The sequence below is a fragment of the Nuphar pumila genome, chromosome 16 (assembly GCF_984573655.1).
Source record: "Nuphar pumila chromosome 16, dmNupPumi1.hap1.1, whole genome shotgun sequence".
Lineage (NCBI taxonomy): Eukaryota > Viridiplantae > Streptophyta > Magnoliopsida > Nymphaeales > Nymphaeaceae > Nuphar > Nuphar pumila.
Window position 1 is genome coordinate 5,206,070 of NC_143264.1, and position 22,780 is coordinate 5,228,849.

General features: G+C 40.4%; 1 long non-coding RNA gene across 2 annotated transcripts in view; it reads left to right on the forward strand.

Annotated features, from left to right (window-relative positions):
- The first annotated feature begins 21,075 nt into the window (after nt 1-21,075).
- The window catches only part of LOC149812765 (uncharacterized), a 31,137-nt gene continuing 29,432 nt past the window's right edge, over nt 21,076-22,780 (forward strand). Inside the window, exons 1-2 of one of the 2 annotated variants that reach the window (XR_016428310.1) lie at nt 21,076-21,420; nt 21,493-21,665. This is a non-coding gene — a long non-coding RNA (uncharacterized LOC149812765). Of the gene's footprint in view, nt 21,421-21,492; nt 21,806-22,780 lie in introns of those variants that run through there. The other variant, XR_016428309.1, reaches the window with a different exon arrangement.

Sequence of the window (22,780 nt, forward strand, 5' to 3'; positions counted from 1 at the left end):
CACCACTACCACCATCTACGCCAATTTTTCCAGAGATAGCACCGCCACCACCGCCGCCACCACCAGCGGAGTATGTGCCACCACCGTGTCCACCACAAGTCTATTGCCCTCCAACTCCAGGATGCTGCCAAGGCCCTCCAAGCCCTTCTTTAGCCCCTCCTTACTTTCCTTTCTATTACTATTCTGCTTCCAAAACTGTTTGGCACAAAGGCAAGTTCTTCAGGTGTTTCTTGTACTTTTCTCTCTTCCATGTTCTTTTCTCATCCTAGTAGCAAAAAGACATTGTCGATTTCTATGGAGCTTAAAGTTGGTGATCACTTGAGTGTTGTTGAACTTTAATTATAATAATATATATTTCGTTTCAAATTAAACTTTGGTAGTAATTAGGTGAAATTGTTTTCTTAATTTCTAGAGGTACTATATTTATTTTGGTTAATTTTAGGCACCAGAAAACATTCACAGCTAGAGATAATTAAATCGCTTGCTATGTTAGCCTAAGATATCCTAATCTAACATTCAACCATTTATGCTGTCATTAAACTCATACTATTAAATGTTAGCTCCCACCAAAGGTTTAATGTTAATTTGTTTTTTTTTTTTTATAATACGAAGAAGTCGAACTCGGGGCTGGAGTCCTGGGCATGCTGGTCCAAGCTTGTCTTACCTACAGTCGCCATCCCTGCAGTGTAAAACTCCATAGGCTCCAAGGGAGGATCGGGTGCAATGTGATTGCACACTTATAGTGTGCTGCTGCACCTGAAAACCTGCCATCATTGGCATACAGCCTGTCAGATGTGGTGTTCGATGGTGGCAATCGGGTATAGCAGCACACTTAAAGTGTGCAATCACATTGCACCTGATCTCAATTCATCTGCGCCCCTTGACTCCCACATCATCCACCTTCTTTGGGATACAGCCAACAGCAGATGTACTTAAAGTGTGCAATCACATTGCACCTGATCTCAATTCATCTGCGCCCCCTTAACTCCCACACTTTTAATGTCACCCACCGTCTTTAGGATAGAGTCTGTCAGCTGTCGGGCTCAACAGCAGATGTTGGGCTATCAGGTGTAGCAACACACTTACAGTGTGCAATCACATTGCACCTGATCTCAATTCATCCATGCCCTCCATGACTCCTAGGGAGCCTGATCCTGCCTTGCCTTGCGAATGGAGGCACCCTCTTGGAGATTCAAACTAAGTGTAGGAGAGACCTTCCTATCTATGAGCCATAGACCATGTGGGTGTACTCCAGTTTAACGTTAAAATTGATGATGTAGCGCTTCATTGGAAACATTTTAGGACAATTCAGCGGTTGAATGCCAAAGCATTTGTTATTAATTATAGTTGTGTGTGTGTGCACCTCAAACTGAAGAGTGAATCTCATGACTTGAGTTCCACGCCATTTTATACCACCATAAAAACTTTTCACTTACTGCAATATGGTAATTCAATCAGTCCTTGAGGAGAAAAGCCAAAAGAAACGAAACGTCAATGGGAGTTATGTTTGTTTGCCCGGATTTGGAGTGAAATTTTGTGCTTTTACGTGTCTCATGAAAGTTCTCTTGGTGAGTGGTGACCACAGCATGGTTAGCTTTTTCTTTCTACTCCTGTTTCTGTCTCAGGCCTCCAATACCATTTGTAAGAGAGAGAGAGAGAGAGCATTATTTTCTTGATTTTTTTTTAAACTTAAATTTATTGAGGCAAGAAACTCCAAAAGAGGAAAAGCCTTGGGAAACCCACTTCCAAAATATGAGAAACTGAATTCTTTTCAGTGTGAGGGTGGTGTGTGTTCTCCCCTGAAGACCGACTCTTTGCTACAGTGCGTGTTCGGGGGTCTCAATGAGCGCTACGTATGTAAGCACATGGGGCTCATATTCCCTTGTGTGTCGGCATCACTTAGCATCGGAGTCCGATGCTATTGCAAAGACTTAAGTACCCTTTCTTGCTATTCTTGCCATGAAACGGCGATTCAAGAAAATAACAAAAATGTCCTCTATTCAAAAAAAGGAAAACGACGGTTCGAAAAAATGATAAAAATAACCTCCATCCAGAAAGTCGAGGATGATGTTAAACAAAATCTTCACATTGAGGGCCCCAATGAAGTGCTGCCACATTTGCAAAAGCAGTAAGAAGATTTTCAATAATTCCTAAGACATAGGGGCGCACTACTCCATTGAGATTAGGCAAGGTTAACATCACCAACCCAAGAAAGACTATTGCGTTAATAACACACCATTGTCGCGATAAAATCATGATATTTTCAAGACAGGTGAGATATTTTAAACTATCACGATCTTTTCGAGGTTATATCCGGTTTTCAAATATCGCGATATTTTCAAGACATCGACATTATGTTTTTCTATGGTGCAGCCCCCTTGCGCTCATAATCTTTACAAATTTGTCTTGGTTGAGTAATGAGTGGGGCCAGAGAAGGACAATTGCAGATAGAGCTCACAATGCTATTTAAGGGCATCCAATTTTGTTTTTTTGGATTTTTCAAAAAAAAAAATGGATGCCATCTTTCAAGAAAATAAAATGTTGGTGACTAATAAAAATACCCACTTACAAAAGTTGACGTTACAGGTTCATTGTCCTATTGGATCCACAGTGCCATAATTTCACAAGGGGGTGTAGTCTTCTTGTCCTCACCCACAAAAAGTAAACCAATATGACTGTAGATGAATAATGATTCACATTCCTTGAGGATCACAAATCTAAATTAATTATTAGCTCAAAAAGATCAGCAGTCTAGATGAGCACCATGCTTATGCAAACTATAATGCACATAGTGATATATAAGGAAATCCTTAGTATTCCTTCTCACCTGTATCAAGACATATCTATTTCCCTGCAATGGCCTTTGCTAACATGGGAGAATTCTGGCTGTATTTAGCAGTCCCTCTAGTTTCATTCCTCTACTTCCTGCTAGTAGCTCTGGAGTTTGCATGGAACAACCAAGTCGATTATTTACCCCCGGACTCTTGCTTCCCTTCTGATCTTAGTTGGGCTGGCAAGGATGAAATAAGTCTCGAATTCAACCGCGGCCGGTTGGATTCGACAAGGTAGTAAGAGCTGGCCGGATGTTTGAAGATGGACCTGAAAAACTGAACAAGGTATCAAATTGGACCTCTAGCCAATGTTGCATCAGGGGGGTACTTTGTTCATTTTGAAATAAAGGAGCATGGGTTGTATTGGATGCCTTTGTAGATGTTAATGGAGAGTTATATATTTGCCTTTGTAGATGTTGCGTCAGAGGGGGTAACTCTGTTCATTTTGAAATAAGGGAACATGGGTTGTATTGATTGTCTTTGTAGATGTTAATGGAGAGTTATATATTTGCCTTTCTTGTTGGAGGGGGGCTGAAAAATGTGTGTCTTTCAGTTTTCCTGTGACAGTTTAGGCTCCAAGTCCCTGAAAGATACACCTATAAAGTATGACAGCGTCCATCTTGATGTACATTTTTGCAATTTTTTTTCAATTAAAATTACTGTTTATATGTGTGGAATTGTGATGAACAATTTGTTGTACCAAGTCGACCTTATACTCTTGCACTTGGATTCTGGCTGCCAACTTTTGAAAAACCAAGGAAAATTATCCATGAAAGCTAAGTCTGATGAGAGTCAAACCACTTTGATAATCACAAAAAAGAAAATGTTTTAGGTTCAGGTGATGTTTTGAGAGAGATTCTCATTATCTGAGGCTTTTCAGGTGCAAGATCATTCACATTTATGAAATAATTTCAATCTAAGCACCTCATATACAAGATCTTAATGATCAATTTAAAGGGCATTCTCACTTCATCTAACTTAGACAAAATGTTTCTCCTGCATTTTCCATCATCAATCAGCACAATTGGGGACCCCTAGGTTTTGCAAAACTGAGTTTAGTACAAATTTTCAAGAACCTAGTTTTTACAAAACCAGGTTTAAGTTGCACCCACATGTAGGGATGGCAATGGACCGGGGTGAAGGCGGGGGACAAGGTCTCCACCTCCGCCCTGTCTCAAAATCCTAACCTCCATCCCCGCACGGGGATGGATTTTAACCTCCACCCCGCCTCCATCCCTGGTCCAAACGGGGGCGAGGCGGGGCCCCGTTTCCCCTCGACCTATTGTCATCCCTTAAAAGGATTGGGGATGGGGCGGGGCAAGGCGGGGATCGGGACGGGGACGGGGCAGGGGAAAGCGTCAGTCCATCCCCGCCTCCATCCCCGCACGGGGATGGATTTTAACCTTCATCCCCGTTTCATGCCCTTCATCCCTGGTCCAAATGGGGCGAAGTGGGGCTCTGCTTTCCCCCGGTCCACTGCCATCCCTACCCACATGGACCACCAAACCTGGTTTTGAGGCTTAAAGTGAGTTAATACCCAAATCTTTTTTTTTAGGTTTTTGAGTGTCATCCAAACAGCTTTTCAGAGTTTAATACAAAAATTTAAAAACCTAGTTTTCACAAAACCAGTTTTCAGTTGCACTCAGACAGAGAACCCAACTTGGTTTTCTGTCAAATTGAGTTAATACCCAAAGTTTTTTTTTTCCATTATTTTAACTAGGCTTTGAGCATCATCCAAACAGATTCTCAGAGTCTACTTGTACCAATAACATACTTTTCAAGTTCCACCGTATTGCAGAAGGATAAATGTAATAAAATAAAATTTGTCTAGTATCATCACTAGATCAAGTTTGTTGTGAAAAGAAATGCAATAATTGATAAAGTAGGTTTGTGTTTCACATTCGATCATGGCCATTCAGTAGAGAATCCCGAAAAGCACAACATCTCTATGCGGTAAGGCAAAGGTGCTAAAAAGCATGATTGGAGATTTGAAAGATGCTTTTAGGTTGCTGTTATTGATATGGTTAGCAGTCCATCAGGACAGTCTGATTCAATGTTGGTTGCTGTAATTGATAAGGTTAGCAGTCCATCAGGACAGTCTGATTCAATGCTGTCAGTATCGGCAGAAAATTGATACGAAACTGAGCTGAACAGGCTACTTTTTAATAAATGTAAAAATACTCAAAATTATTTTTAATATTATTTCCATGGTTTTAACAGTGTCACTTTCTCAATAATTTTAATTTTGTTGATGGATTCAAAACGATTCACTTGAGTATCATATCGGCCGATTCACTTGGCCAAACAAACCGATACTGACAACACTGGCCTGATACTATGCTTAAAGCTTTGTCAAATCTGTAATTATTGGCCTCACAAATTGAACCTAAATGCCAAATGTCATTATTATGGGATGCATATGGACTTTTTTTTTTGAAAGGCAAGCTGGGGTTAGGGGGACCCCTACCAGCCGCCCCATGTGGCAGAGGAATTGGATCCTGGGCCTTCAGCTTAACACAGGACCCAGCTTACCACATGGCGGAGCCAGAAGTTTTTCGTTGGGTGGGCAGACTTCAGGTGGTGATGATCGACCTCTATCGGTGGCACAATGGCTCAAAGCCTCCGTGGTGGTGAAGATCATAGATCGAGATCGAAAGCCTGTTTCGGTAGTTGAGCCACCTCCTTCTCGGTGATGATCCAGCAGCAAGCCGAAGGTCTTCCAACTGAGGTGCCTCCTCAGCTCCCTCTCGGAGGGGACAGCCCTCGCCACAGCATGAGGTGGAGCAACTCCCTCGGCTGGCTCCATCCCATGTCCACCGTCTCCTGCGTCTTGGTGCCATAGGGTACTTTGTATCGCAGGGAGGCTTGATCTTCACTCCTGCACCACCCTGCTCTGATAAGGAAAGAATGCAACCACCAAATCGTGCAGAATGAAGAAGAAGACCCGAGTCGTATCATATTTCGACTCGGTTTCTAATTCTGGGGTGGGCGACCGCCCACCCCTGGCTCTGCCGCTGGGATACCACCAAGGAAAATGCCATATCACCAGTAAAACAATGTCTATGCAACTTCAATTTCTTATGAATAACAAGAATTTTCTTATAACAATAAAGCATAGTGTGGTTTTATTGCTGGGTTTAAGGGCCATCATAGTGTTCAAGATTTATATTTGCCAATGGTTTTATTTTCCAATAAGAGAAAGTTATGATTGGGTTTACATAAAAAGCCAGATATATTTTTTTTGGTGATGCATAAAATGCCAGAATTAAAACAGCATTAGCTAGACCCAAGGGGTTAACATAGTTGGAACAGGCCTCGGCTATCATATGAGCAGTTGGGGTTCGTTTCCTTCAGGCGTTATCCCCTTTGCAGTATTAAGCTGAAGCTAGTGGCTCCCTGGGGCATAGTGACAAACATTTTTATCGGCAATTTCTCGTTTTTCAAAAACTTGCGAGAAATTGAAAAAAATCCATAAATCTCGCATTTTCGGCAAAATCTTGGCAATAAAAGAATTAATTTAAGAATATAAAAAATATTTTTATAAGAAAATATCAATAAAAATTATTAAAAAAAATACATGAATTATTTTTCGTGATAAATAGCCGTTTAAAATGTAAATATCACGGTTAAATCATGGTATTTATGTTTTTTTTATAAATCTCACGATATTTTGTAAATCTCGTGAGAAATTGCCATTTTAAACTTTCAGGCAATTTCTCGCGAGATTTTCATAAATCTCACGATATTTGTCACACTGCCCTGGGGTCGAGTGGTGCGCCGGGGTTTACATCCCTCTAGGGTGGTTTCCCCGTCCTTTATAGAAAAAAAAAATAGCAGTAGCTAGTTTTTGTAAGGGAAAATTCATCCTTTTAAAATTCAAGTAGGGCAGAAGTTACTTTGTTGTGTTAATTGCTCAACCCAAATTAGAAGTTTGAGAGGTAATTGAGAAGTGAAAAAAAAATTGGTGGATAAATATTTTTGGGATAAATATTTACCCTTAAATCTTGTAAATTTGTAAATTGCTCAACCTTGTAAATTTGGGGGATTTGTTGAAAATTACCCTTAAATAGAAAGCAGATTAATGAATTGAGGCCTCTATTTACAACTATGTGTGGGTCTAGGATTTGCCAGGCAAGATTATTGAAATAAATATAATACCTAAATCTTGTACACGAACGTGTTCTTCATAAGAACCATATCAGTACCTTGTAAATCTTGAGGGGTGAGTCTGAGATGCTTTTTGTGGTTCAATGCTGACCCTCACACACGAACGTGCTCTTCATAAGAACCATATTAGTAGGGTTGCCAAGGGTCTGGTTTGGTTCGGACCCAGTGGAACAAGACTTGGACTTGATTTCCGGGTATGTTATCAGGTTCGAATCCGGGTCTAATCGGGTCCACTATAAGAGAAACCATACTCGGAACCGGTAAAAACTACATGAACCAGACCTGGATAACCCAGTAAAATTATATTTTTTCATCAGTTTTACATTGAAAATTTACGAGTTGTAATCGGAACTCGGGTCGGCCTCGTGTTTGATATAAAATTTTACAAATTATACCCGGATCCATGTATTAATCGGACTTTTGGTTCCGAACCCAATTCTTAATGGGGTCTTCTTATTTATCACCATACGCAGATCCTATAGGGTTTGGTCTGGGTCAGATCCTGATAAATCCAACCCGTTGGCACCTCTATTTTGTAATTTAAGCTAGCCGAACCCTCGCAATGTTAAACTCTTGTCGGGTTTCGTAACTTTTGAAGCTATACTCTTAATTTACACATTGAAAATAAGATGAGAGAGAATCGTAAGAAGGTAGGCGTTGCACTCATTGAAAATAAGATGAGAGAGAATCGTTTACGGTTGTTTGGACATATTCGGCGAAGGCCTAATGATGCTTCAGTTAGAAGGATGGAGAAATGAGAAAATATATTAGTTAAAAGAGGTCGGGGTAGGCCTAGGAAGACATGGATGGAGGTGATAGGAAAGGATATGAATGCTTTGAACCTCACCGAGGACATGACATTGGATAGAAATGATTGGAGAAGAAGGATTCATGTGGAAGACCCAGAATGATTTTCTTTTTTGGTTCATATCACCGACCCCCAATTGTTTTGTGATGAAGGCGTAGTTGTTGTTGTTGTTACTCTTAATTTACACTTTTTTATTTTTTTTATATTTTCACGGTGAAACTGCCCCATAATTTACACATATATGATCATCCAAAGTAAAAACTAACCTCTGGATCATGTTTGACATATCTTATTTACCATTATCAAGTGGCAAAAGGTATACTGACATGGTTCAGGATCACAACAGATTTTACACAGTTATGATCGTTTCTTGGTTCAGCTCATTTTTTCGTTAGGGCACAGTTAATGCACTTCTTTGAGCAAAGGCATGAGATCGTTCACTTGTTCTCAAACATTAAGCAGGGAGAACAACTCCCTTACCTGGTTATGAATGGGTACAAGTTCGGTCACCCTGGCCGGCACATCTCGCAAAGCATCAAGGTTAGGTCGAATATCATGTTTTAAAATTTGTTCTTCTTCGATATTGGTAATGGTTCTTTCAACCGCGTTGAGAGTTTCGTCGAACAATGGCAGTTTTTACATGAATGAAGCAACCTTTGAGCGAGGCATCTGCCGTGAACACGTGGCAGAGGCCACGCTCGAAGGTCGCTTGAGAGTTTTATGCTCGATTTGAACCAATAGATGTGTTTATCATTGCTTATTTATTAAGAAACAAGCTTTGTTCTAAATTGATTTGATGTACAAAAGTGAAGAGTAGGTGCTTACTGATACGTGCTTAATGTGTTTTTCTACTCTTTCGATATTTTCTTCGCAGTTTCGACCCCATAAGTGTGTTGGGCATGGTCTATTTACGAGGAATCCACATTTGGATCGTGTTTTTGATGAAAAAAATGATATTTGGAGCCTAAATAAATTACAAAAATTTTGAACATTTGATTTATCGAACCTTATAAAAACCGTCAAGAGCTGATCCCTGTAAAATCAAGTACATAGATCCCATCTATATGGTCATAATTTAAAATAAAGCAAAAATCTGAAAAACCCCATTAAACACGCATCAATAATCACCTATCCTTAAACATCTATGCCCTACTCATATATACCATAAGAACTTGTAGAAATTTACCAGCAAACACTGGGCCTAAAACAGACAAAGGCATGCGTTGATTCAAAAAGGATGTGCAGGGATGGCGGTGGACCGGGGGAAACGGGCCCCGCCCCGCCTTGCCCTGTTTGGACCGGGGATGGAGGACTTGAAATGTCGTGCGTGATGGAGGCGGGGATGAAGGTTAAAATTAAAACCCGTAAGGGTATAGACTTATGCTTTCTCCAGCCCCAATCCCAGCCTAGCCCTATCCCACACCGTTTCTAATTCTTCTTTAGGGATGACAATGGATCGAGGAAAAATGGGGCTCCGCCCTGCCCCGCTCCATTTGGACCGGGGATGGAGAACATGAAATGGAGATGGAGGTTAAAATCAAAACCCATGCGAAAATGGAGGGCATGATTTTTAGATGAGGTGGGGGTGGAGACCTTGTCCCCTTCCCCGCCCGGGTCCACTGCAATCCCTAGGGCTGTGCTGCAGTTGAGCATTCGTAGAGTGAGCACATCTTCCTCCTAATAGCTCAAACTGGTATGAATTACTGGTCGCTCTGCGCATTCAATGTAGGGCAGCATGTTACAACCATAGTGACAATTGAAAACCGCAAAATATCAGCTGCCAAAAAATTGTTAGAAATGATTTTTTTTAAATCATGCTTTTTTCGCGAAATCTTGGCAATAAAAAAATTAAAATATAAAAAATAAATTTTTTACAAGAAAATATAAATAAAAAATATTCAAAAATAAAAACCACACAATTTTTTCATGATAATTAGCCAATAAAATAAATAAATAGCACATTTAAAACATGATATTTATGTTTCCGATGAAAAACTAGCGAGAAATTGAAAATATCATGAGAAATTACCATTTTTAATTGTGGGCAAATTCTCGCAATATTTTTGCAAGATTTTAATAAATCTCATGAGATTTGTGACTATGGTTACAACATTGTGCATGCTTTTGGCAAACTTGGAGACATCTCCAAAGTGATACTCAAGCCATGAGACCTCATTCAATTGACATGGTATGATTATTTATCAAGCTGTCACGTGGGTCCCACACCATAAGAAAAGTTGCTTATGAGGAACAGAACTATCAACTACCACAACCATGGGAAGACACTCGTCAAACAACTGGCCATGAATCCAATGAGCTCTCACCCACTTGAAGTAAATTGGTTTCACTCATCCCCTTTGTCATCCCTATCTTCATACCCCTCATTATGATTTCATTGATGCAAGTTGTTTTGATCAAATCAGACTCCATAGATATGATCTATGACATTCATTCAGTGAAGATCGACATTTAAATCGTCGAAATCTGACTAGTGCGAAGGATTTTTTGAAAATCATGTTTCTTTTTAATGAAAAAATATGATCCAAGAGTTAATTCTTATTAAATTGACCATACTGAATCAAGTTAAGATTTGATCAAAACTACAACCATCAAAAGATTTAAGAGGGGTATGAAGATGGGGATGTCATAGGGGATGAGTGGAACCGGACTCAACTTGAAGAGCAACAACTTGGCATGCCGCATACAAACACCTAGACACATGCATGAATTGCTCCGAGTGTCTTCTGTTTCTAAGCATGGACCCATTTCTTAAAACTCCCCACTTGGAAACCCAACTGGATCTACATCTGTGAATGTGTTTCATGTCTAGATGGAGACTGGATCATCCCATATGGCGTATGATGAGACCCTGTGATGTGCACTATAACACGGACATGTCGTAGGTTTGTGGTCCCCATCCAGGGATGGGGAATGAGATGAGTTGCTCATGGCTCGGCTCATAAAAAGCTCGTTCAAACTCGTAAGATAAAGCTTGGCAAGCTCAAGCACAAACAACCAGTGTTGGTATAGATTTTTTAATTAATAATAAATATCTTTTTACATATATTTTGTATGGTAGAGTGAAGATGGTGGCTTGCAAGCAATATCTCTAGAGTTCAAACTTACAAGTTGAAAACAATTATTTATTTTATAAATGGGTCAATTTGTGCTTGGCAGGTTTAGGGTCCAAATTCTATTATTTTTAACTCTAAAAATATAAATAAATGAATATATATATATATATATATATATATATATATATATATATATATATATATATATATATATATATATATATAGTATGTGTGCAACCATGAGGTGCATAACTACTAGCGGACTCACATTGGCCATCCATCGCGGACTTGATGAACGTTCAGCGCAAAAAAGTGAAAAAAATGCTAAAATGTGCTTTTTGAACATGTTAGCATCTTTAGTTATTTTACTGCCGAGGTCCTAGCGAAAAATGGGACCTTTCAACGCCCCACCACAAGGAAACGTGCACTGACATCTCCTACCAACAGCGCGGAGCCCCCCCCCCCCCCCCCCGCCCCGTTGGTAGGGTATACAAATGGACTTGGATTACGACCTAAGATTTGGCTCCATATGCTGTATTGAGCCTTCTTTCTTTCTAGGTCATTTTTCTAAATAGCAAGGCTTTGGACACATACCAGTCTGGGTCCAAATGATGGCTTTGGGGCCATGCATATGTTGGTTCAGGGATTCTTGCACCAAAAGTTCCTAAAACATTTTTGAGGTTTCCCAGATATGAAACATAGGTCAATGACACCCATGTGCCAACTAGAGCTCTGTTGATGTTGACACCAAGAGATCATACCCACAAAAAAATGTGGTTGACAGATTTTTCTTTGACAAAATTAATCAGGCTAATAAACAAGTTGTGTATAGGAGTTCAATGCATCCTCTTGGAACATGCACTCCCACACCTTTCACTGTCAAAGTGTACCCTGTTTCATTTGCCTATAAAACCAAACAAGATAATCTGACAAATTCAAACCATTTCTTCTTTGCCTTCTCAAAACTCAGTAGTAGACCTTCTTCTCTCTCTCTTAAAGAATGGCAGTTTCAGCTAGCTTTGGACAGCTTGAGCTTTATCTAGCAGTTGCCTTTTTCTTGCTTCCTTACTTCCTGGTGCTAGCAATGGAGTACATTGGGTGGAACCAGGTGAGAGATTTGGAGCCTGATGTGTGCTTCCCTTCTAGCTATGAGCATGAAGGTGGCTTCCCTGTTGTCAGATTGGGACCTCAATCTTTACAGGTGCAGTGAGCAAATAATATTGTTATAGAGTTGCAGGGAAGTAAGACCAAGGATTATGTTGAAAAGGACAAAAAGGAGAAAAAGAAGGCATATCTCAACTCCTCAGCTTGGCTAGAGAAGAATTCAAAGAGCATCTCAATATGGAAAGATTGGATGAAAAGTGAACACTTTTTTTTATGCCTACTTGTGATTTTTTTTTATTTACACTGAGAAACCTCCCTGCGCTGGCTCTACCTGCTGTACTTACTATCACTGTCATTCTTTGCTTTTGTCAAATGAAAATCATACCAAGATCATTTCTGAAAACCATAGAAGGGTGTTGTGGTATTAATGAAATTCATGAAGAATTGTATGACTTCTATCGTTGCCCTATGTTTAAGGAAAGAATAATTTATAAAAAGAGCCGTAACTTATCGACTATTTATAAACAGCAGCCTAACGTTTCAATTATTACATTTAACTGGCTGCTTTTAAAACTTATATTTCAAAGACATGTTTGGTCCTAAATTCAGTCAATTAACCTTAACTAAATAAAAGAAATAACTAAAATACCTTGGTTTTGAGAGAGAGAGAGAGAGAGAGAGAGAGAGAAATTCAACATTACCACTCATGAAGATCAACAAAATGTTGAACCCATGAACTAAACAAGAGCAAAGTCAAAACAAATAAAGAAAACAGAAGAAAAAAATAACATCGGACATATAAAATGGGCTCACGCAGGAGCCGCTTGCCCAAATTGCGGCAAAAGAGAGGTAGCGTCAACAGGAGGGAGCGGAAGATCACTAAGATGCATACGCAAGATCGCATAAACATTTACCAAGATTTTATGCACTAGGTTTTGGATGTTAATCAAAATTTGACGAAAATGAGCATCGTTTCGTGCCATCCAAACAAACCACCAAGAAGTAAGCAACCACGTTCGCCAGATGAACCTCCACCTCGTGCTGCGCCTAATACAAACCGGGCCCAAGATCAGATCTAGGGCAAAAGACTCTTCCTTAACAAATACTTCCGGATGCCTCTAGGTCCTGCTAAAGAGTTCCACAAATATTGGGCAAGACCAGAACAAGTGAAACATAGATTCTTCTACAGCTTGACAAAGCACGCACCAACTCAGGAGTTGAATGCCCCACTTCCTTAAATTACTGTGGGTCTGGATCCTATCGTGCAAAACTAACCATGCCAAGACTCGAGAACGGGGAGAAGGGCCCTTCGCCCAAAGCACATCCTCGAGCAACCAATCAGCCCCTGGGGGGAGCAACAATCTATAGACATTTTTGGTGAGAAACTCTCTGCTTGGCGCCAACGCCCACTGCAACCACTGATCAAAATTTTTGGAGTCCTCAAAATAGTCTCTAAAGCAGGCTAAAACCCTCAACCACGATTTACGCAATTGCGAGAGTGCCAAACTCCGGGTTCTCAGACGAACCAGGATAAGAGCAGAAGCCCCATATTTAGCAAGAAGCAAACAAGCACAAGGGTTATTCAGTTGGTGGGGCAACCAACATTGCTTGGCGACAAGAACAATGCTCTGCAGTCTGGGCGCAGAAATGCCTAAACCAGCCATATGTCGAGGTAAAACCACCGAACGCCAACCAATCAAGTAACGCTTACCCTTGAGTTGACACCCAGACCATAGAAAACCTACCAGCAAGCGCGTCACCTGCTTTTTTACTCTCACAGGCATCACAAACATAGACATGAAAAATTCTGGAATAGTTGAAAAAACATGTCTGACTAAGGTTAGACGGCTGACGATGGAGAGATAAGACGACTGCCACAAAAGCAATTTGCACTTCACTTTTTAAAGCGCCGGAGCCCAAGCAGCAGAAGAGAGGTGTTTCACTTGTAACGGCAAGCCCAGGTACATAATAGGCATGTCAGAAATAGTGCAATTAAAAATTCTCTTTCTAGCTGCAAGCATATTGGCATGAACATTGAACATGATAATAGAGCATTTGGTCTCATTTAGAGAAAGCCCAAATAGGGAGAGAAAGAACTGAATGATAAGCTTGAACCTAAGCATTTGCTGAACATTTGTACGACAAAAAATGATCATATCATCAGCATAAGTAAGAATATGACCCGAAAAGTCTGAAACCTGCAAAGGATTAATGAAACATGATACCGCAGCCCGCTTAAGCAAGACTACAAGACCCTCAGCAACAACATTGAACAACAAAGGCGAGAGGGGGCACCCTTGCCACAAACCCCGCCCTAGCTTGAACCAGTCTCCTCTAACACCATTGATATTTAACATGGTTTTAGCATTTGAGACCAGCTCCTGCACCCAATCAGAAAAATGATGACCAATACCAAAATTTGCTAACATTTGAAATAAAAATGGCCAATGTACAGAGTCAAAAGCTTTATGAAAGTCTAATTTAAGGACAAAGTAAGGTTGACCACTATGCTGCAAGGAATGAACAACCTCGGATGCCATGATGAACGAGTGTTGGACTGGTTAGCCACCGATTTCAACCTATTCACCAAAACCTTGACAAACATCCGATAGAGAACACTCATAATTGAGATTGGGCGAAATCGTGAAATATCAGTGGCCTTATCCTCTTTCAGAATAAGCGAAATAATAGCAACATGAAAATGATAAGGCAGTCTGAAGTTATGATAGAACTCATCAAACATGCTCACAACGTCTGATTTAACACAATCTTAAAAGATTTTAAAAAAGTCGACATGAAACTCGTCAATGCCAGGCGCTTTCCAACCCGACAGATCCTTAATGGCCCTAAAAATCTCATCGTCAGAGAACCTTCTTTGCATAGATCTGGCTTGTTCAGGCTGAATTGACCCAACTAGGACATTACCAAAGACACCCTCAACAGTTAACGAAGCAGAATATAAATCCTTAAAATATAGCAAGATTATCAGATTAACGTGCTGATTGAGATAGGAAACACCCCCAATGGAGATAGAAGGAACGACCTTCCTCCTATGACGATGAGAAGCATATAAGTGAAAAAATCTAGTGTTGCCATCACCAGCCGCAAGTCATTTTACCATAGACCTCTGCTTCCAACGAATTTTCTCTTTAACCCTCTAGCTTTTCAAGAGCATAGTTAATTCTAAGGACTTGGCATGGAGACTGAGAAGTTGTAAATCAGAAAAAGAGCCAGGAGAAGACATAGACTAATACAACGTAGAAATCTCCTGATCCTATGTGGTCATTTGCTGAAATTTCTCTACATTACGACTATGAAGCCAAACTTTGATATCCTTAGCTAGACGAGAAAGCTTATTTTGAACCCGGAGCACTGCTCAATGCTCATCAACAGGTTTGTTCCAAGAATTAGCAATAACCGAGAGAAAATCTGGCTCCTGAAGCCACCATTCTTCAAACGCAAAGCTTCTGGTGGGTTGAAAGCCATCCTCCCAATGAGTGATGATATGCCCATGATCCGAGATAGAGGGAGCAAACAACATGCACTTAACGTCGGGAATGAGGTCCAATAAATTATGGGTGACAAAGACCCTATCAAGGACCCTACAACACGGACGAGACCGCCTATTCGACTAAGAGAAACGCTCCCATGTTAAAGGAATAGGGTAGAGAAAATTTCGATGAACAAAGTCTTGAAAACCTCGCATAGAGAGATTAGGAATAACGAGGTTATTAGAGTCATGAATAGATAGCAAAGAATTGAAATCCCCCATAAGATGGTGACAATCTCTGGTGGAAACGACAACCATATCCAAATCATCTCAAAATGTAGGTCTCATGGCGGCTAAATTAGGGCCATAAACAACAGAAACCACTACCCTTGTACTAGTTGCTTGCAAATTGAAAGCAACAGATAGAGAGAAAAGACCCACATCCAGCTGAGATAAATTTAAAGACTGCTTTCTTAAGATAAGGATACCTCCTGCATGATTGACTGCAGGCTTAAAGAAATAGTCAGCTCCCTGCCAGATGCTAGAGGCGACCTCGAGCGGAATGACCTCTATTTTAGTTTCACATAAAGCAAGTAGGTCGGGCTTTTTCTCCCTAACCCAATTAGCCAAAAACAGGCGTTTCATGGGACAATTTAAGCCCCTAACATTCCAACAAACAGTCTTCATGTAACGAAATCTAAAAAAACCAGGGGTTGGTGGCACCAAGACGACCTCCTTGGGGACCTAGCATCGGTAGCCGAAACAATTGACGAAGGCCTCCTCCTTCTTCGCTGACCATGCATGATTTGTCGAACACCCCTAGCACTGATAGACAACCTCAAGTGACCATCAAAAATGCCCAACTACTCGCAGTCTGCCCCACCAGAGTGGCAGAGAAAGTCCCCAATAATAGCAGAGATAACTGAAATTGTAGAATCCATATCAACAACTATAGCTTGCAGCTGCAAAGATGAAAGAGAGATATCCAACAACCTAGCTGCATTGACAACCGTGAGACCCAGGGGTTGTGGACTAGGACATTGCTGAAGCAAAGGCATAAACAGGTCGCTACTCTGACCCTGCGCTGGACTACCGGATGAGACCTCGATTGGCGGAAGACCAAAAGATTTGGCAAATAAAAAAACCTCAGAGACATAATGCGATACAGAAAGAGGATGTGGAACCGAGTAGCCAAGCACTATGTATCTGATTGCCAAGTTGGTTCTAGCATTAAACACAATAAGATTGATAACCAAATAGTCAGACCGTCTGGAGGAAAAAATAATAAGGGACGATTGCAGATTCATCCTTTGTCCACCACGCGCAAGCATGCCCAACCGCCCTCTAAGCTGTAACGGAAAGTGGTACAAACAGAAGCAGACACCAGGACCCAAGCTTGATAAATAATTAGTGACTGAACTCCAGTAGGGAAAACATTGCTATCATGGTAAATTTTTTGTGGGCCCACCCTTGACAGAACTTGTGATGTCGAGGATGGCAAAATTTTCCTATGCTTCCCACGAGAATGCCTACCCAACCGTGTCATTAGTCCGCCATGAAAATTAGTGCAAAAAGAATTAGACGTCGAGCTCCATGCATTATAAATAGTGAGCGACAAATCTCCGGGAGAGTAAACATTGATGGCAGAGCCAGATTTTTTTGGGGCCACCCCTAGCAGAACTTGCAATGGTTGAGAGATGCCATCATACGCTGAAGATGCGGCTAACATAACTATGGAAAATGACGGAAAAGAAAGCCCAAAGTGTTGCGGCCAGACCGGAACCCAAATAGACCCAATCTTGACAGCATGGAATGAATTTGTCGGGTTATGAAGATTGACAAGCTGCACCCACGGTGAGAAGGATAATTTTCGGGGAGGCTGTTCATGATTTCGACTTGCAGGATGACGCTCCAACCCAGAAAAATCTTTAGTGACTAGATTTTGCCCCGACGAATGAGAATGTGAGGGGTTTGATCACCTTTGCTTTCAGACTGGATGACGACGAGAGAGAAAAGAAGAGCCACACTTATGACAATCACAACGTTTGTGGAAGTTCAGAGAAAAACAAGCAGCACACCACCAATCCCCTGGCCTGGCATGACTCAACTGAGATCTAGAGCGAACAACGTGGAAGGAGCTTTGCCAAGTAGATGGACCTGCTACCATCCTCGATCAGCAACCTATAATGGAAGTTCATGAATGAAGAAAGGCGAAACAAGCATAGCCTTAACAGAGCACGCTTCGAGAGGTTCTCGCTTAATAGTTCGCAGGAAAAACCTAATGTCCGAAATACGAAGAGAGCCCACATCTAGGCATGATTGGAGGGACTCCAAAAGCTTAGAGAAGAACTAATGATTGAGTCTGAAAGGCAAGGCAACATCCAATCCCCACCGGCGAAGCACAAAAGCTGCACCCCAGTCATTCAAGGCTTCCTTGATAAAATGTAGGGCTTGCAGGTTGACCCTCAACGAGAGATCAGAAGCAAGCCCCCAAAAGCGGCTTGATGAGGGGCACATAACCAAACAACGAAAGGCACCGATGGAGGGGCCTACGAAACTCTGAAAAAGGGAATATACAAGATAGAGGCACACCTACGAGGGTTGGGACTCTGATGGTGATCGGCACAACCGACGAAACTCGGCACAAGCTAGGGCATCCAACGTTCGAGCCTGCCGTTGGAAATGCAGACTTTGATGCCTTCTTCAGATTACGACCGAGACTGTCGCCGAAAGCCAGTAGCTGAAGCCTTGTTGTTGTAGACTTGCAGTCGGATTGCCTACGACATCCACTGAGGTGAACCGCAGAGGTGAGGAACGGTTTTCAAGTGGGTTGAGATGGTGGCGGATATGTTCCCGGAGAGAGAGAGAGAGAGAGAGAGAGAGAGAGAGAGAGAGAGAGAGAGAGAGAGAGAGAGAGAGAGAGAGAGAGAGAGGCTTGATTGCCCCGTGGCCACCACGATTACAGAGCATGGGTTGGCTGATCACCCCATCACAACCACCAACAATTTTGAGAAGGCTGCCCCATTCTCTTATCACCACCATAGTTTAAAAAGTCGTTGGGTCAACTCGGAGACTCAGTTGACTCAACCCGAATCACTCGGTCACTAGGTCAAAAACCAGTACAAACTCATTTTGAACAAAACCTGTCCGAGTCATGGGCGAATAGTCATGGACGAGTTAGCCGAGTCATGGGTGAGTCGTGCATATATATATGCATATATAATATATTATATATATTGTATGAAATATAATATAAATATTATGTATATTATATATAAAAATATGATTATACATATATCAATAAAAGTGTATATTAAATATATTATAAAAATGTCATATAATGTATATTATATATAATATATTGATAAAATATACATAGTATATACATATATTTATATAAAATATAAAGTTAACATGGCTTGACCGAGTCATTTGTCCCGGCCAAGTCACAGGTCATTCAAGGATGAGCCGAGTAACAAGTCAACGACTTTTAAAACCATGATCACCACCACCATTGCCCAAGAGATAAACTTAGATTGCCCCATCACCACCTCCGTTTGCTCCTGTTTTAAGAACTAGGGTATTTTAGTTATTTTCTTTACCCAGTCTGACTGAATTATATTTTTAAAATCTGGCAGTTAAATGTAGTAATTAAAATGTCAGGTGTCTGTTCTTAAATAGCTGATAAGTTAAGAACCCTTTTGTAAATTGTTCTTAAGAAAACTTCCTTTTTTATTTGTTTGCTTTTTTAATAACAGGAAGAGTTGGTAGAATTTATATCTCACTTAGGGATGTAAATGGTTTGGATTCGGATTGGATATGGCCAAATACCATATCCAAGTAATCAGATGTGGGTTAGACGGATTTGAATTCGGATGGTGAAAAGCTCATATCATATCCATTTTTTTGACATGTAAACGTATTTTGATATCCATCAAAATTCATATATTTGTTGAATTCAATAGCAAAAAATCAAAACCATGTTTATTTTGGCTTATTACATGCAAATAATGTTCTTTTTGGGCAGAGCAGATCCAGTGAAAGGTAAGCCACATAGTGGCTGTCCCCCCTAACAGAACAGAAGGTGCCCCCTTCCCCATCTCATTGATGCTGGCCTGATCACCATACCACGTCACCTGTTTGGAAGCCAGAGATGAGAGGGGACATGTTATTTACTGACGGTTTAGTTAATGAGTAATGCTACGGCACCCCTCCGGGAGCACTTACTCCCACATACTAGAAATCATAGTTGTATGTTGTATCTTTTGAATCAGACCATATGGATGTACTCAACATAGTTTACATACTTTATTTGATAAGAATCATGCTTTGGATCATGTTTTTTGGACATAAAAATTAAAAATATGAATTTTTAAGTCATAAAATTTTGATACATTGTGAACCATTGAGTTTTAAAAGTTTTAAAAAACTTATATGTATACTATAATCACATGTTCCAAAACTTGTTTTTTACTAGATAACACTTATAGGATCCAAAACTTGTTTTCTACTAAATAACACTTATAGTTCTGATCAACAAAAAAAAGTTCATAAAATTTGAAAATTTAAAACTAGGTGCTCTTGGAGCACCATATCATTACTATTAATTAATACCATCTACCTCGTTTTTGGGAACCCTGTATTGGGAGATGAAAATAGTGTTAAAAGAGGAGCACGGTGTGAAGATAGGTCATTTTTAAGCGCTTCTTCACAAGGATGTAGTTGACAATTCCATCCTCATCTACTATTTTTTTCTTCACTCTCATTACCCCCTCTCCTCTCCTCTCCAACACCTGCTCCCAAATATATACCAACTAGGGGTGGCAAAACCTGACACGACCTGCCAACCCCACCCGCGAACCCGCCTCTTAGGCGGGTTCGGGTTGGGCTTAAGCCAACCCGTTTAATAAACGGGTCGACCTGCCTAACCCGTTTATTAAATGGGTCGGGTTCGGGTTGGGGGTATGCCAACCCGCCAACCCGGCTGACACGTTTAATAAACGGGTTAGGCGGGCGGATTAACCCGTCGACCCGCCAACCTGACCTGCGAACCTGAGAACCCGTTTACCCGACCCAACCCATTTATTAAATGGGTTGGCGGGTCGTGTCGGGTTACCCGTTTATTAAACGGGTTGGGTTCGTGTTTGCCACAACCGACCCGTTTAATAAACGGGTCGGGTTCGGGTTGAGGTATGCTGACCCGCCAACCCGTCAGGTTGACCCGCCAACCCGACACGATTGCCACCCCTAATACCAACTAGAACATTCTTGATTTTGACATTATTATTATTATTATTTTTTTATGATGAGAAACCCTAATTGAGAACTGGGTCATTTAATGAGCCCGAGGTAAACCCCCGGGTCACCAACACCCAAACTCTTACAGAGCCCACCAATTAAAGGGACGACACCCAGTGGACACACCATGAGAAGATAAGCAAAAAAATGTAGCTGACAGAATTAATGATGCCAACATGAACAAGTTGAGTATGTGAGTTTAATGCATGCAACTTCCTGCAACATGCAGTACCACCCATTTCACTTTTCAGAGTTGGCTGTTTCATTTGCCTATATAAACCAAACAGAAGAATTTGACAATTTCAGACCAATTCTTCTTTGCCTTCTCAAAAATCAAGTAATAAACCTTCTTCTATCTCTTAGAAAATGGAAGTTTCAGCTAGCTTTTGGCAGCTTGGGGTTTACCTAGCAGTTGCCCTTTTCTTGCTCCCCCACCTCCTGGTGATAGCCATGGAGTATGTTGTGAGCAAAGAAGTGAGAGATTTGCAGCCAAATGTGTGTTTCCCTTTTGGCCATGAATGGGTTAGTCAGAATGATGGTGGTTTCCACCAATGGGGGGCTCCGCTTGTTTGGTAAGAGCAGCTAGTGCACATCACCTTGTATTGGGACGTTGCAGGTTCAATACCCAATGGTATAGTTATATAACTGGTAAGAGTCTGCCTAACCCTAGCTTGCCTTTAAAAAAAAAACAGAGAATGATGGTGGTTTCCTTGTTGCCAGATTTGGACCTCAACATCTTTAATTATGAGTATGGAGTTGGTGATGAAAGCTTGCTATAAACTATGGAGTTGCAATTAGGTAAAGATGTACAAAAGGCAAAAAAAACAAAACAAAAAACAAATGGGAAAGTGTCTCAGCTTGGCTAGAAAAGAATCATCAAAGAGAATCACAAGGTGAGATCACTGGATGAAAGGTGAACCCTCGATTCTTTGCTTTGGTAGATTAATGGAAATCAAGAGCATTTTGAAAAGGTTGTAAAAACCCATAGAGGGTGTTGTGTTATTAATAAAATCATTCAGAATTTTGTGGCTTCCACTTGCAGGTTTTACCCCTCTTTCATTCTCTATATATTCAGTGTTTCTTCCATGTTCAAGAAACATCTCTTTTGCTTTTTCTTTTTTACATTTTTAACTTTTTAATCAAATAACCTGGTGAAAACTGCGTAGCTCACAGAACAATTGTAAATGTTTCCGTCTCAAAAGACATGTTTTTTCATTGAAAAAACATGATTCAAGGGTCGTTTCCCACTAAATTTCGCATGGTGAACACCTCTACCAGGTTAGATGGAGTCAAAACAACTTGCATCGTTATATTCCAAGTGTATTATACTTACAATCCACTGTACTAATATAAACCCTAACACTATATATATATATATATATATATATATATATATATATATATATATATATATATATATATATATATATATATGAGAGAGAGAGATGGGTAGGTGCAAAATTGATATATGCTAAATGGGTTTTTCTGCCCTTCTGGTGTTTTTTCACAGTTTCGACCTCATAAATGTGTTGGGAATGGTCGATTTACGAGGAATCCACACATGGATCATGTGTTTTCGATGAAAAAAATGATATTTGGAGCCTAAAATTTTTTCAAAGATTTTGGATTGTTGATTTTTTGAACCTTATAAAAACCCACCCATGTGTCGGAATTGAATATTTCAAGAGTTGATTCCTATAAAATCAAGTACATAGATCACATCTGTACGATCAGAATTTAAAAATAAAATAAAATAAATCCTGAAAAGCTAATTTAGAACATTTCATTTAGCACCTACCCATTGCTCTTTTGTTATATATATATATGATATATATACGAGTCACTAGAATATGAACACCATAAATATGGGCATTTTCAATACTTTTTTTGCAAATCCAACCATGTGGATGTGTTTGACATGGTGAATTTGCTAGGAATCAACCATTGGATCGCACATTTTCAATAAAAATATGATTTTTGAATACTTGAATATTTACGAAGATTATGA